Source organism: Festucalex cinctus, chromosome 5, assembly GCF_051991245.1.
Source record: "Festucalex cinctus isolate MCC-2025b chromosome 5, RoL_Fcin_1.0, whole genome shotgun sequence".
NCBI lineage: Eukaryota > Metazoa > Chordata > Actinopteri > Syngnathiformes > Syngnathidae > Festucalex > Festucalex cinctus.
Genome location: NC_135415.1, coordinates 29,043,461 through 29,057,310, shown reverse-complemented (window position 1 = coordinate 29,057,310; position 13,850 = coordinate 29,043,461). Strand labels below are relative to the sequence as shown.

The following is a 13,850-nucleotide window of genomic DNA, read 5'->3' as shown; positions in this document are numbered from 1 at the left end:
AGTGACCCGGCGGGAGCCACAAAACAGTTGCATACCAATGACCTGCACACACATTTCTGCCATTTTTTCAGCTTTTACATAATTACCCAGAGTTTTAAAACCAATATTCACTGGCCAGCTGTGCAACACTCGTCACAATATGGCTGGATGAGCAAAGATAATAAATAGATCGGGTCATCATGTCATAATGTCTTTAGAACAAAACATTTCCATGATTCCCCTGCAATGTCTTTTTAAAAGAACAAAAGGGAAGTGTATAGGAACCCACTCTCCTTAACTCATTCACTCCCAGCCATTTTCACAGAAGTAATCCCCTTCGCTCCCGGCTTTTACTGGATTTTCACTGATTTTGCAAGGCCCACAGAATATTGTGTTCTATTGCTATAAAAACTTGGAACCTACCAAAAGAAGGATTAGAGTCTCTCCTTTCATCGGGAAAACAAAGTATATTTCTATCTGTTTCTGTTTTGCTGCAATTAGCATTAGAAGAGAGCTAAGTTTCATCATTATTCACAAATCTGTTTAAAACTGTGGGGAAAACAGCTTGTTGCAGCATGGCCCTGGTTGATCTCTTATACTCTGTTGCCACCTGCTGGCCGCTTTTGTAATAACTACCATTGCTTCAACCGTTCGTTCTCTTCAGGTAAGAGGATGCATCAGCCTAACCCCTAACCCTAACCCAAAGCCTTGTATGCTCGAACATAAAAAACATAACCCCACCGCCCCAAAAACAACAACAACAACAACAACAAAACACATATAAATAAGTCTTTGGGACATATTTAAAATAGCACATATTTATACGATCAAGCAAAAGCTACCCAAAGCATTTCCATCAGATTCTAGTCTGGACTTTGACTAGGTCCCTCCAAAACTGTCATTTTGTTGTTTCAAGCATGCATGAGGTAATAAACTGATGCCAAACATTTCCGCGCAGGATTTTCTGAATTCATGGTTTCATCAATCAACAAGACGTCTAGGTCCTGAAGGAGCAAATCAGCCCCAGATCATCATTTTTGACTGTGCGTATGATTTGTGAAATTTCGGAAATGTTTTGTTACATTTACGGCAGATGTAACGAGAGACACACGTCAGTCCATAGAATGGGAATTATTCAGATAGATATCATTTTTCTGCAGAAGTGACACGAGTCTTTATGTTCTTTTTTGGTCGTTCAGTCGTCGTCCTCTTGGAACTCTGCTCTAGATAACGTTTTTGCCCGCTATTTTCCTCATGGTTGAGTGATGAACATTGACCTTAACTGAGGCAAGGGAGGCCTGCAGCTGTTTAAATGTTGTCCTGGATGAGTCGTCGCTGTGCTCTTGGCGTCATTTTTGGAGGCCGGCTGTTCACCGCTCTTCCATGTTTCCCCCATTTGTGGATAATGGATTTCACCATGGTTCGCTGGAGTCCGAAAGCTTTTAGGAATTGCTTCGTCACCCTTTCCAATAGGGCTGTGCAGATCAGTCCAAGTATCATTTATCATCAATACTAAAAGGAGTATCGCTATTGTATTGATACCAACGAGCTAGTATCGATCCTTTACATTTATTTATTTATTTTGGTTTCTCGTGCAATCCCTTTGTAGCGCATGCGCATGTGCCCCACCGCCAATGACAGTGGTAGGCAGCACTGTCCACTTGCCGTATTTTTCGGATTATACGTCACTCCGGATTACAAGTCGAACCGGCCAAAAAATGCATAAAGAAGGAAAAAACATATAAGTCGCACTGGAGTATAAGTCGCATTTTTGGGGGAAATTTATTTGGAAAGGCAATTTAAAATAAAAATAAAAGAGAGAACAACAGGCTGAATAAGCGTACGGTATACTAACATTACATGACTGACATGCCTGCTAATGTCAGTAACGACGTAACATATTAAGAGTTTGTTTCGGAGGCGGAGTGTTGAAGGGCGGAGCCAAAGGCTGGCGTTTTATTGACATCAGCTTCTGAGGTCTTAACAGCAACTCCCCACTCAGCTAGAAGCTAACAGGCTAACTCCCCTTTTCCACATAACAAAACCTTCCCACCCGGAACTCTCCCTTCGTCCCAACGTTCCGTGGGTGAATTATGTTCCCATCACTACAAGTTATTCATATAACTCTAGCATAAAGAACATGCTAACAAGTTTAGCAAACTATCAGTTTCACTCCAAATCACGAAATCCAATGAAATCTTCATCCTCGGTGTCACTTTTAAACAACTCCCCCAACTCGGAGGTAGACGATGCAATGTTGAACTTATCAACACAGGCCTAGAGCGCCCTCTTGCGGTTTAGTGTGAAAATAATATGTGAAATGATATAATAATGTGTTAATTTCACACATAAGTCGCACCAGAGTATAAGTCGCACCCCCGGCCAAACTATGAAGAAAACTGCGATTTATAATCCAAAAAATACGGTAGGGTGCAGATGATATTTACCCACATTTGGAAGACGCCTGCCTGATTCCATTCTGAGGATATGAGGATCATAATTTTATACAGCATAAACTACTCTGTTCAACTTACATCAAACAATGCTAAGTATTTCTCTGATTTACGGTATTTTAGTTCGGATGTTGGACAGAAATGTGCAAACAATAAATACAAGAGAGCAGAGGGAAGAGATTATTTTCATCTTTATCTATCTGTCACACTATTTCCATTCTGTCTTGTAATTCCATCTCTTGGGTACTGCCAATAGTCAAATTTATCTCTTGGCAAGTCAACCAGTCGGGTTAATAAATCAGACGCTCAAGAGTTGGCTAATTGGCTCCGTATGACACCATATCATTCTTGATGAAAATCTTATTGTGGTTTCAACCAACAGCATATAAACAGGCCTATTGCTTCATAATAGGTTTGGATAAAGATGAAACTGCCAATTATGAATCAGCAAATAGGTCAATCAGGTCTTCCTCCGCAACGCTAGGTTGCAAGTTGTTTGCTGCTTACTTTATTAGGTGACCCATTGAACAAAACTAGGTAGGTAGTAGCAGAACTAAATACTTTACAACTTCAATTTTTTTTTACTAACCACAACAACAGTTTTTGTTTTTTCATGGACTGCACCAAACTTGACTATACAATCCTTTGGACATGAGAGAATTCTTGAAAAGAATTCAAACGTGCAGACCATTGTTTTGGTCACTGTCATGCAATATTGCTTTAATTTAAACAAAATAATAATAATAAAAAAAATTGAGGATGGTCTACTCGCAACTCATAATTTAATTTCTGGATTTCTATGAAGGAAACAAAAAGTGCAGTTTAAGAATCTACGCAAATGATTTGATTGACAAACTCCACTGCGGTGACCAACTAGAATTTTTCAATCCGCCCAAGTAATTTCAGCTTTCCAAGGTCAAAGGTGAGCTAGGCCTACTGTATCTGTCCAAACTGTAAATGTCAAATGTCAAAGCAGTAACTACGAGTTACCGCACATTGACAAGCAATTATTCAACTAGAGGGACAATGATGTATTTTATAAGTGTGTTTGGGTTCAAATGCACTTGCTCACTGTCTGAAATGTAACCGATCACAATTCCACTTCAGCCTTCACTTAGTCTTGAGGCCCGGCCGCCTTTGTAGCCCGCGGGCCCCTGCGATGGAAAGCAGCTGGCCGCTCATCTGACGGCAGCCTGCCGCAGTCCAGGAGAGGAAACTTCTCATTCGCCGTCATCCATCATCTCGCTCGGGCGGGGGAACAGCCACTTCTTGACACCCGGCGTCTGGCCTCTTTCAAACGTCCTCAGATGGCACATTCATGGCTTACACTCAAGGCACGCACGCACAAAAGCTCGACTTTACTTTGGTTACACACACAAGCGAGCGAGCGCGCGCGCACTCGGTCACATCTGTGAGTGTATTCTGGCTCGGGTTCACGTGTCTCGCCTGTCATTAGTGTTATTATTCTTTTCAGCACTTGGTCCATTGTGAGGCCTCTATTCTTAGAGACCAACTAGGAGAAAAACACTTTTACTGAGCCTCTATTTTAGGAAAGTAAGGATCAGATACTTGTAGTTTAAATATGGCACAATTAAAAACTAAACTGTGGCAGGGTTTTTACTTTCTGGACTGGGATCCTCCACCTCGAGCATTAGCTCGGATGGAGGCACCTACTTGCGAATGCAAGCACACATTGATCGCTTCACAAGCAAATTCGGTTCCCCTTCATCTGACAATTAGCGTAGATTTTAAATATAGAAGGCCAAAACATCCCTCATGAAAATTAAATTGCACAAAAAAAATAGCCACTAGATGGTGCTAGAACTGCACCAATGGAAATCAACTTGACTTTTTTTTTAAACAGATGTGTTCCTTTTAAATACTGTGAACATGACGACGACGATATTGTGGTAGTTTTAATATCACGATATTGCCCTTATCGTGACATCCCTAATGCGCAAGTGTGTTAAATCATTTACACGAGTCATTTTTTTGCAAGCAGGTTCCCGTTCATTTAATAATACTCTGTGCTACTTCTGGTCAACTTCTGGTGTGCTCCCACAGTTTGAGCCCGCAGGATTGAAAATGAAGAGAGAGAGTGAAGGCACGAGGGGGGAGGGGAGGGTGAGCGTGGCATATACTTGACAGCTGAGGATCATTAATCATGTCTGACCTGAAAGCAGATCGAGTGAAGACGAAGAAGAGTAGGAGGGGTTGACGCGTCACATGCTAGGTTGCACACACACTCTTGATACTTCAACACATTCTTTCACAGACCTCCTGTGTCTCCGCCCCTCACTTTTCAATTCAATTAAGCCTCTGGGAAATTACATCACCCCCCCCCACCCTTTTACCCAAAACCTCAAAGTATGACTGAAGAAGTGTTTGACTGCCGATCTGTCTAGGATTGCTCATGCCTCTCGCCCTAAGTTGCAACTCAGTCCTGCAGTGGCCCTGCGGAAGCGGGACTGAAAATAGATCCATTGATGGACTGTAGAAAAACGAACATAAAGACGGCACAAGAGCGAACAAACGCGCGCTGACGGACGCGAGGCTTCTCAGCCTCACGTCTCCGAGCCGGTGACACTAATAGGGGCTGCCGAGGTTTTAACTCCACGCGGCAGGCCGCCACCGCGCAGCGGGGTCGTCTATTCACAGCCTGTCAGCCAGCCGCGCCGCAAGAGGCTGCCCACAAAGGGCAGCAGAATGCGGCGCGCACAAAGGAGATGACGGCGACACAGTGACATCAAATCTCCAGCACGCTGCCCAAAAGACACACAAAAACCCGCACACATCCTTGTTGTCATCCTCTCTTACCCGTCTCCGCGGAAAGGACGGCAGCTGGCCTGTCCAATTGTCAGTCAGCCTGATGTGGGAATGTTCGGCTATTTGCCAGACAGCATGTCCTCCCACCATGTCACCCTGCGCGCACGCCCCAAACAAAGGTTTCACACAAAAAAAAATCCAACTGACTCCTCTGATGGATTCTCTGCACTGTATAAGCACAGTGAATGGAGAATAAAGATTTATAAAAAAAAAAAATGTATTTCTTAGTTTGTCCGACAGACAGCAATCTGAATTGGACTTCAACTGAGTTGAATTATATTACAAATCACAACACTTTTTGCTGATCATTCTTAACTCATTCACTCCCAACCATTTTCACTGAAGTGTTTTCCTGGATTTTGACTGATTTTGCAAGGCCCGCGAAATATTATGTTCTATTTCTATAAAAATATGGAACCTACCAAAAGAGAGATTAGAGTCTCTTCTTTTATCAGGAAAAAAAGTATATTCCTATCTGTTTCTGCTGTGCAGCAATTAGCAATAGAACATAGCTAAGTTTCATCATTATTCATAATTCTGCTTAGAACTGTGGGGAAATCAGCTTGTTTTAACATGGCCTGGTTGATCTCTTATACTCTGCTGCCACTCAACCATTTTCTGCAGTAGATAGACTGCATCAAAGCCTTCTCTATACTCTATTAAAAAAAAACAACAACAAAAAAACATATAAATACGTCTTTGGGACACTTAAAACATTTAAAATATGACGTATTTATACGTTTTTGGGAGCTAATGAGTTAAAGATCATGTCAATGTTCATTGGGCTGAGCCGCTGAACATTAGCACATATATAATAGATCTCTAAAATAAAAGATACAATCTAACAATATCTTTTTTTCTCCATTCACTGTGCTTCAGACGTGCACAGAAAACATCAGATCCCAGCGAACACATATAGTTGGGGCCCATATGGGCACCACTAGGGCGAGTTGGGCTTTGGCTCGGTATGGGCTTAGAGTCGCCCATTCACCAGCCAATCCCCATGCCCATGTGGGTTTTAGCCAGGGCCATATTAGGCCCAACTTGGGCCTATCGGCACTTTAAAAAATGGTTAAAGTATGTAAGTATATTACAGTATATTTCAACTATAGAAGTCGAATTTTAATATTTCAGAGTTAAATGGTGTTGGCCCCATTTTTCTTTTTCTCGCTTGTCACAAGAAACACTGACATTTGGAATTTGGGCACGGGAAGTTATTTTCACTCAAAGAAGAGACTTCCCAGCAAAAACTGGACTGGTAAAATTTGTGCTGAAGTCACGTGATCTATAAAGTCTGCCCCCCCCCCCAAATATCTGTACAGCTCAGTGGTTGCATGGTACCCTGGTTCAAATCCCTTTCATGGCAATTATTTTGGGGGGGTCAATTTTTAATAGTCTTTATTTACCTCTGGAAAGTGTAGAGCTATATAAACTGGGGGAAAAAAAAGTGTTCAAAATCAACTTTGTGGGAATCAATCAATTACTGTGTGGGCTTGCCCACATGGGGCCACCATGAAATCACTGGCCAAAATTAAGTGGGACCCATCTTGGCACCCCAGATGGGACCCATTCACCAGCCTATATCCAACCCACATGGGTTGTGTTGGCAGGGATGAATCAGGCAAAGTTTTGTGAAACCTTAGTTTGGGGCAATTGGTTACCGTTTTCAGACATTTAATGAACACCAAAGTTTTGTTCGACTCCATAGGAAAGCTCCAGTGGCTAACACCACAGTAATTCTTTGTGTTCGGCCGCTAAAAGCTAATGCTAAAATGCAAGAAAGTGAAAGGAAACACTAGACCAGGAGCTTTGCTTAACATTATACCAGTGAGCTCTTGTACCAACATCCAAGATGGAACCCAGGCAGTCTTTCGTCTCTCTTGGTGCGGTTAACACTCTCCGGTTGGGATTGGTGCCACCTCCTTGGAGTGAAATTTTTATTTTTCCCACCCCCTGCCATCTTTCTGTTTGCTCTGTGGCATTGGCTCGATCACAACGAGGAGGAGGCGCATCAAAGCGGCCTCACTAAGGGGGGGGAAACCCAGGTTGGTTCTCAACACATATTTTCCCCTCATCATCTACCTTCTTTTTCTTCATGGCCTCAGCCGGATCACACCCGAGAGTGAGTTGCTTCAAAGCGGCTAGAGCAGTATCATTGACTTTGAACAACAAGAAATAAAACCTGCATTTGTTACACATGGAATAATCTCACAGCATTTACTGGGCCTTGCACGACCAGTCATAAACCGAAAATAATGCGTGACTTGAGCTATTTTATTTATTTTTTTACTCGAAGTTAGCTTTTAATACAAATTGTTTGTATAGCATTCATAAAAAAATTGAGGTTCCTCTGTCCCAAATGAGAATGGCATCATTTTGATCATCATATGCTAGCAGCTAGGGCTGTTAAAAAAAAAATCGATCACGATCTTACATTGCGCAATTCTTGAATCGATTCAATAGGCGGCCGAATCGATTTTTAAACATCCATTTTTGATAGAAAAATATTCACCAAAACGTCTAAGGGTTCTCACCTTAAGCATGAAATAATGTTATATGAATGGAACATGAAGCCTTAATATTTTATTTCAATGCTGTTCAAACATGAAACAGATTACAACCTGTTATAAGACTGAAGTTTCAGATAAATAAATTTCCATACAAATCTTACACTGTACAAGTTTATTGATTAGTATTTTCTAAATTTGAATTAAAAAAAATCGCAACAATCGACTTATAAATTTGTATCGGGATTAATCGGCATTGAATCGAATCGTGACCTATGAATCGTGATACGAATCGAATCGTCAGGTACTAGGCAATTCACACCCCTACTAGCAGCCCTCACAAAGAGACGACAGACATTTCCAAATGACAAGAGGAAAGAGCTTGTTGGCCCAAATCAGACATGGCAGACTAAACACCGATCCAGTTAAATTTGCAGTTTTTTCCCCCCCCCAAGATGACCATCCTGATAATTATTTCAACTGTCGCATTATCACGTATCATAATGTCATACTTTGCACGACCTCACCTTGCCTTGTGTTATACTCTTGCATGAACTGTGTGTCTTTTTCTCTACAAAGTGATAAAAGGGATTGTGGGTAGCGCAAGACATGTCTTGCCTTCTGTCTGATTTTTTTTTTTTTTTTGCTATGTTGCTATATGCAGACAGTGTGGTTTGGAATGAAACTAAAAGCTACACTGTGGAGGTCTTGAAGGGTGGCATGAAAGCAGAAATAACAGAAAGCGTGAGCCAGGCCAGAGTCGGAGACTATCGCAACCATGCTGGGTGGCAGCGCTGATTCAACAGCCGAGCGGCCCACTGCAGAATCGACTGTTTCCATTATGGTCTCCCTACAAATCATCAACATTTCCCCGTTTTCTCCTCCGTTGCCCACAAGCACATCAAGCTCGCCTTTCCATGCTGTTTTTGGCAGGAGGGAGGGAGCGAGTCTTCCAGTGTGATGCATTGTGGGTGGTCAAAAGGGTGTAGATACAGACACACACACCAAACCGTATTCTCTTTCAACAGGGTCAACCACAAAATTGCTAAACTTACCAGAAGGCCGCATTCGCAGCTCGTGCTTTCAGCTGAATAAATGCTTGTGATGTCAAACCGAATTGGGATATATGCACTTCCCAAAAGGGTTTTTGCGTGCCCCGCACATTTTGTTACGTCTGTCATAAAGTTCTCTGACAGTTTCAAATTTGTTTGAGTGTTCTTTTTATTGCAGGTAGTTTAAAGATTAAATTCGCAAACATGAGTCGCAGCAGTAGGCTATGTAGTATATTTAACTCATATATCTGCACTGTCGGGTTGTCTGTTTATTTCGTAGTCATCACTTTTAATATTTCTGCGACTTGGACATTTTAACACAGTGCAAACGTAGACCGACGCCGGCGCAGCTTTCAGGCTGTTGTTGCTGTGAGCAATTACGCCTCCTTTATCAAGGTGAGGATAATAAGGTTACACAGAGAGCAAATTCTATCTTGTCGGCATAATGAGATTTGGGCCCGCGTCTCTCGTCCTGGGGTCGAGGACGAGAGGGCGGGGACCGACAGGCAGACACACACATGCACAACACGCGCGCAGTTTCCTTATCTGCCCCACCTTGCATCTTTCTCTGACATTCAGGGGAAATTGCTTTGGGCTCACCGTGTGATGCTGCACATGAATGACAGAGTACCCGAGTACCCCCCCCTGCACACCATCCTACCACTCTCCCCCCCTTCATGTATTTCAACAAGCCCAGCACCTCGCCTGACAGCCTGTTTGATTTATGACTCCAATTCCCCAGTGCAGACACATAGACTCTCAACTATATGTATGTATTTGAGCTCCCCGGCAGTCACCCCGCCCCCCTTTCTCCTACTTCCTACTTACCATACTCGCGCTTTCTCATTCCCTCTCTCTCTCTTTCTCTTTTTCGTTTTACCTTCTATCTTCTCTCTCTCTCTCGCGTGCACACTCACATGCTCACGCGTTTCTTGTGTCTGGTGATTGATTATCCTGGCAGGACTGTCGGGTGTATTTTTGATCATTTTGAAATGTAATCTCTGTGAACAGAGCAGCGATGTGCCACACATACAAGCACAAACACGTAGCTATGCTGACATAAAAAAAAAAAAAAAAAAATCTTTTCTGCAGTCTGATCGTCTGATCTCGACACAAGTTCCCCCAAAATCGAACCTAGCATACATTATTCATCCATAATTGCCCCTGTATCAGTTTCTCTCCCAGCAAGGGACTTGGCAGGAACTTACAAAGCGACACACTCGGATCGGGTGCAGCGGGGACCATTACACGCACACGGTCAATACTCACTCCTGAGAAACTGCTTTCTTACCTTTCTCTCGGGAAACATCGGATAGATGTCCAATTAAGAACAGATAAAGTGGCTGATATTTAAAGTGGGTGTTACAGAATCTGCAGCGGTGAAGCAAATGGAGAATCATTAGAAACGCAAAAGTGCCGTGGGCAACTCTTGTGCTGCGTTCTCACCAAAAGCGAGGGATGGCGATTCGGCGGCGCGTTTGCATTGTAGTTAATGGAGTTCGCGCGCAACGGAACGAAAGTGCGTGGGGCGGCGCGGATGACGCGTTTCGCGCGTCGGGACGCGGTGCGCAGCCGCGTAAATCCGCACATTAGCGACGAAAATCCGCACATTTGTCGAAGTTCAAAAAATTGAACTTTGTTCGCGTTTCGCCTCACGGTAGCCAATCGGCTTCGAGTACGGGCCACGTCACACACAGCGTCCTCTCTATTGTCACCCCGGGCGCAACAACACGGCCAGCCGGGACAGAATGATGATCAAGAAAGTGCTGGTAAGTCTGTTTACTTGCTTTTGAACTGTACCGAGTTAGCAGCAGTGCTTATTATTAACGCCAAAGCTATTTCTAACACAAATGCCGGCCGCCAGATTGACACTTAAAAAAAGCAAAAAGTGCTATCACATACCTGAAAAGAAGAGAAAATAGTGCCACGGCTGTTTTGTCCCAGGGAGGAAGTGGAAGTAGTTAGCGCCGCCCACTTTTTGTTGACTCGCTCAAGTGCTGCACTTCCTTGTTCACCAAGGGACACGCCTCCTCCGCTGTTGAATGGAAACAGGGTTGGACTGGCACAAAAAAATCAGACCTGGTATTTTGACTTGGGTGCATCGGCCCGGTCTGGCCCGGCCCAGCCCGACTCTTGCCTACCATGTAGTCCTGCCACTGATGATGTTTCAGTTTGCGATCTATATTCGAACTGGATTACCGGACTAGTCTCTTTAAAGTGTGGAACAGTCTCTTGAGAATAAATATAGGAAAATAATGAAAACACTGCATCGGCACCAAAAGAGGCCAGCCCACCGGGCATCTCCCCTATATGCCAGATGGCCAGTCCAGCCCTGAATGGAACTCATGCACTGTAGACATAAATAATAATTAATAAATTAATTAATAAATAATAAAATGATTATGATTATTAATTTTTTTTACATATTGGTAAATGCTATATTTAAACGTACTTGCAAGTACGTTCAAATGTATTTAAATACATTTGAACATATTTGAAATACGTGTGAACGTATCTGCCAGTCAAAAATGTTTAATCCACATTGGCGGTTCCACGCCTTCGTACTAATAAGACCAGGAAGAAAAAAATGTTTTTGTGGAGGATTTTTGTCAGTTTTGCAGGTCTGCGCGAACGGAGAGTGTTGCACGATTGTCAATACGTCCTACTTTACAACGATGCAAAGCAATGTAATTTGTCATTAACGTGGGTGAAGTCACCGAGTGTAAACCTTTTGATCTCGCCGCTCCCTTCCTCTTTGCAGGTTTTCTTCCTCCACCGCCGCTTCGTCGCTGCTCATCCATCAGCAGACATGGGCCAGTCTGTGGCAGCTCTATTGAAAGGGTAATGCAGGCCTGATTAATGACCCAATAATCGGAGGGATCCTCAGATCAATCATGGGCGTGATCAATAACCCCTGGGTAAGACAATCATTAGCCTGCTAGAGTACATCCTCTATTAGAGCTACAGAAAAAAAATAAAGCATGTAAAAGACAGGCGAGGTGGCTTTTTGTACAATGATGCAAACCAGTTCCAGTGTTAGAATGACATTGATAGATAGCATAGGCACACATGGAAGTGGTTAAGGATGGGTGAATACCATGACCAGGTACAGTCAAACCTCGGTTTTCGAACGCTTCTGTTCTCGACCAAATTGGTTTTCGACCAGAAAATTCGAGAATTTTATGTCTCAGAACTCGTCCAAAAAAATCGGCTCTCGAAGTGAAAAAAGCCGAGCGGACCTGAACGCGACTCACTCGCCGAGTGCAGAAAAGGCTACAAAGCTGTCTATTCCTTAAGTCTGAAATGTTCAACTTTAACTGCGTAACTGAGACGAATCCTAATTTGCATAATTTGTAGTCTGTTCATTGGAAAGCGAGTTCACGTGACACAACTTACCCTCGCGTTCGTGCGTGTGGCCGCTTGAACAGAATCAGTCTTCGCCAGCAGCGATTGCAGCCGGAAGTCTGGCGCTAGCTAGCGTGTGCGTCAAAGACTGGTGGGTCCTGTTGTCCTTATTTCTTGTCTGTAACCTTCTTGCCAGAATCAGCTATAGCTTGTTCCTTCTAAAATGCTTGTTACGAATGTTTGGGCGCTGTTTCCTCATCCGCACGTTACCACATAGCACTCGTAAGTTGATGTTGCGCTGCTAAGCCCGAAACCGGAAGTGTCACCATTTAGTTTCACAATAAGAGCGCGTACCGGAAGTGATGTTCTAAATGACGCTAGCTTAACTGCGCTAATTTAATTTGTGTAAATTGTTTCGGATTTCGAACAATTCACTTTTGGAACAGCCTTCTGGAACGGATTATGTTCGAAAACCGAGGTTTGAGTGTGTTGCCTTATTTTTTGGAATCGGGCGTTCATGGAGCATGCCGATACCAGCCACTGATACTTAAACAAAGAAAATCTGACATTGAGTGAGGCCTTCTCGACAGTAGTTGGCGCTATACTGCGACAGTCTGACGCATCAGCAAATCATCATCATCTGCAGCAGAAAGAAAGACTTCGTTGACAATGTTGAGTCATTTTGTTTGATGACATTTTATAGATCAAAAAAATACTTCAGGTATCAGTACTCTGAACCATTGAGTACTCAAGAGTGAACACTCATACTGGAATCGTTTTGAAAGAAAAAAACAACAACGTTATTGGACTTCCCTATAAGTGGTGACCATTCTTTTAACCCCCCGTTCATAAATGTGTGTGTAAATGTGTAAAAATGTGTGGAAGGTTTGCGTGTGTGTGTCAGCAGGTTGTGATGTCTCTGATTTATGGGCTGTCGTCCCTTGTGCCAGCTCTCTGTCTGAGCTAGCAAAGAGGATGAATGAACCTCTGTCAGCCGAGAATGCTCCCCTTCTACTTCCTCCTATCCCCCATTTTCCCTTTCCCCTGACTCTGTCCCCGTTCACTTCTTTCCTGATACGACATATTTTGCAATTAGCTGCCAAAGAACCGAGGGCAACTTGTTCCAAAACGTGATTCTACACGACTCGCAAACATCGGTGATGAAATAGCTTGGCGGATAGTCAGTGTCCCATTACATAATATTTAATATTAAAATTAACAATAAAAAATACCCCCAAATTTTTACGGGCGCTCGCATTTTTCTCGGTCCAGCATGCCCACTCGAAAAGGTCACCGCTCGCCACTGCCACGGCGGTTGTACACGATTACAATGTGGTAAACTTGCTGAATTTCTCTTCTTGAATAACATATGATTATTTAACACATTGTAATGATGTTCAAACTAAAATGGAAGTCAAGTGAAAAAATGTATTTAATTAACAATAATATGTTCGCAACAGATTTGGTCTTTTTTTCTCCTAGTAATTGTAACCGGTGATTGTTCTGAATTTGTATATTGGCAAATTCCACAAACATTTTTCATTTTCATTTCAATGAAACAAACTTTAAAGTAAAACGACGGTTAATTGTGATACTGTACTGAAAATGTGTGCGTCAACCATATGTTATGTTTCTTTTGCCCGCCAAAATCTGGCAACTGCGACTGTGTGGTTCCGTGTAAACATATC

The 13,850-nt window shown here is 42.9% G+C and overlaps 1 protein-coding gene across 1 annotated transcript in view; it reads right to left on the bottom strand.

The window, feature by feature from the left end:
• rchy1 (ring finger and CHY zinc finger domain containing 1) overlaps positions 1-11,647 on the bottom strand; it is a 53,880-nt gene extending 42,233 nt beyond the window's left edge. The window contains exons 1-2 of the mRNA XM_077521186.1: positions 11,546-11,647; positions 10,720-10,852 (exon numbers count right to left, since the gene is read on the bottom strand). The gene's annotated coding sequence lies outside the window, so the exon portion shown is untranslated. The remainder of the gene's footprint in view (positions 1-10,719; positions 10,853-11,545) is intronic.
• Between the last annotated feature and the right edge of the window lie 2,203 nt (positions 11,648-13,850).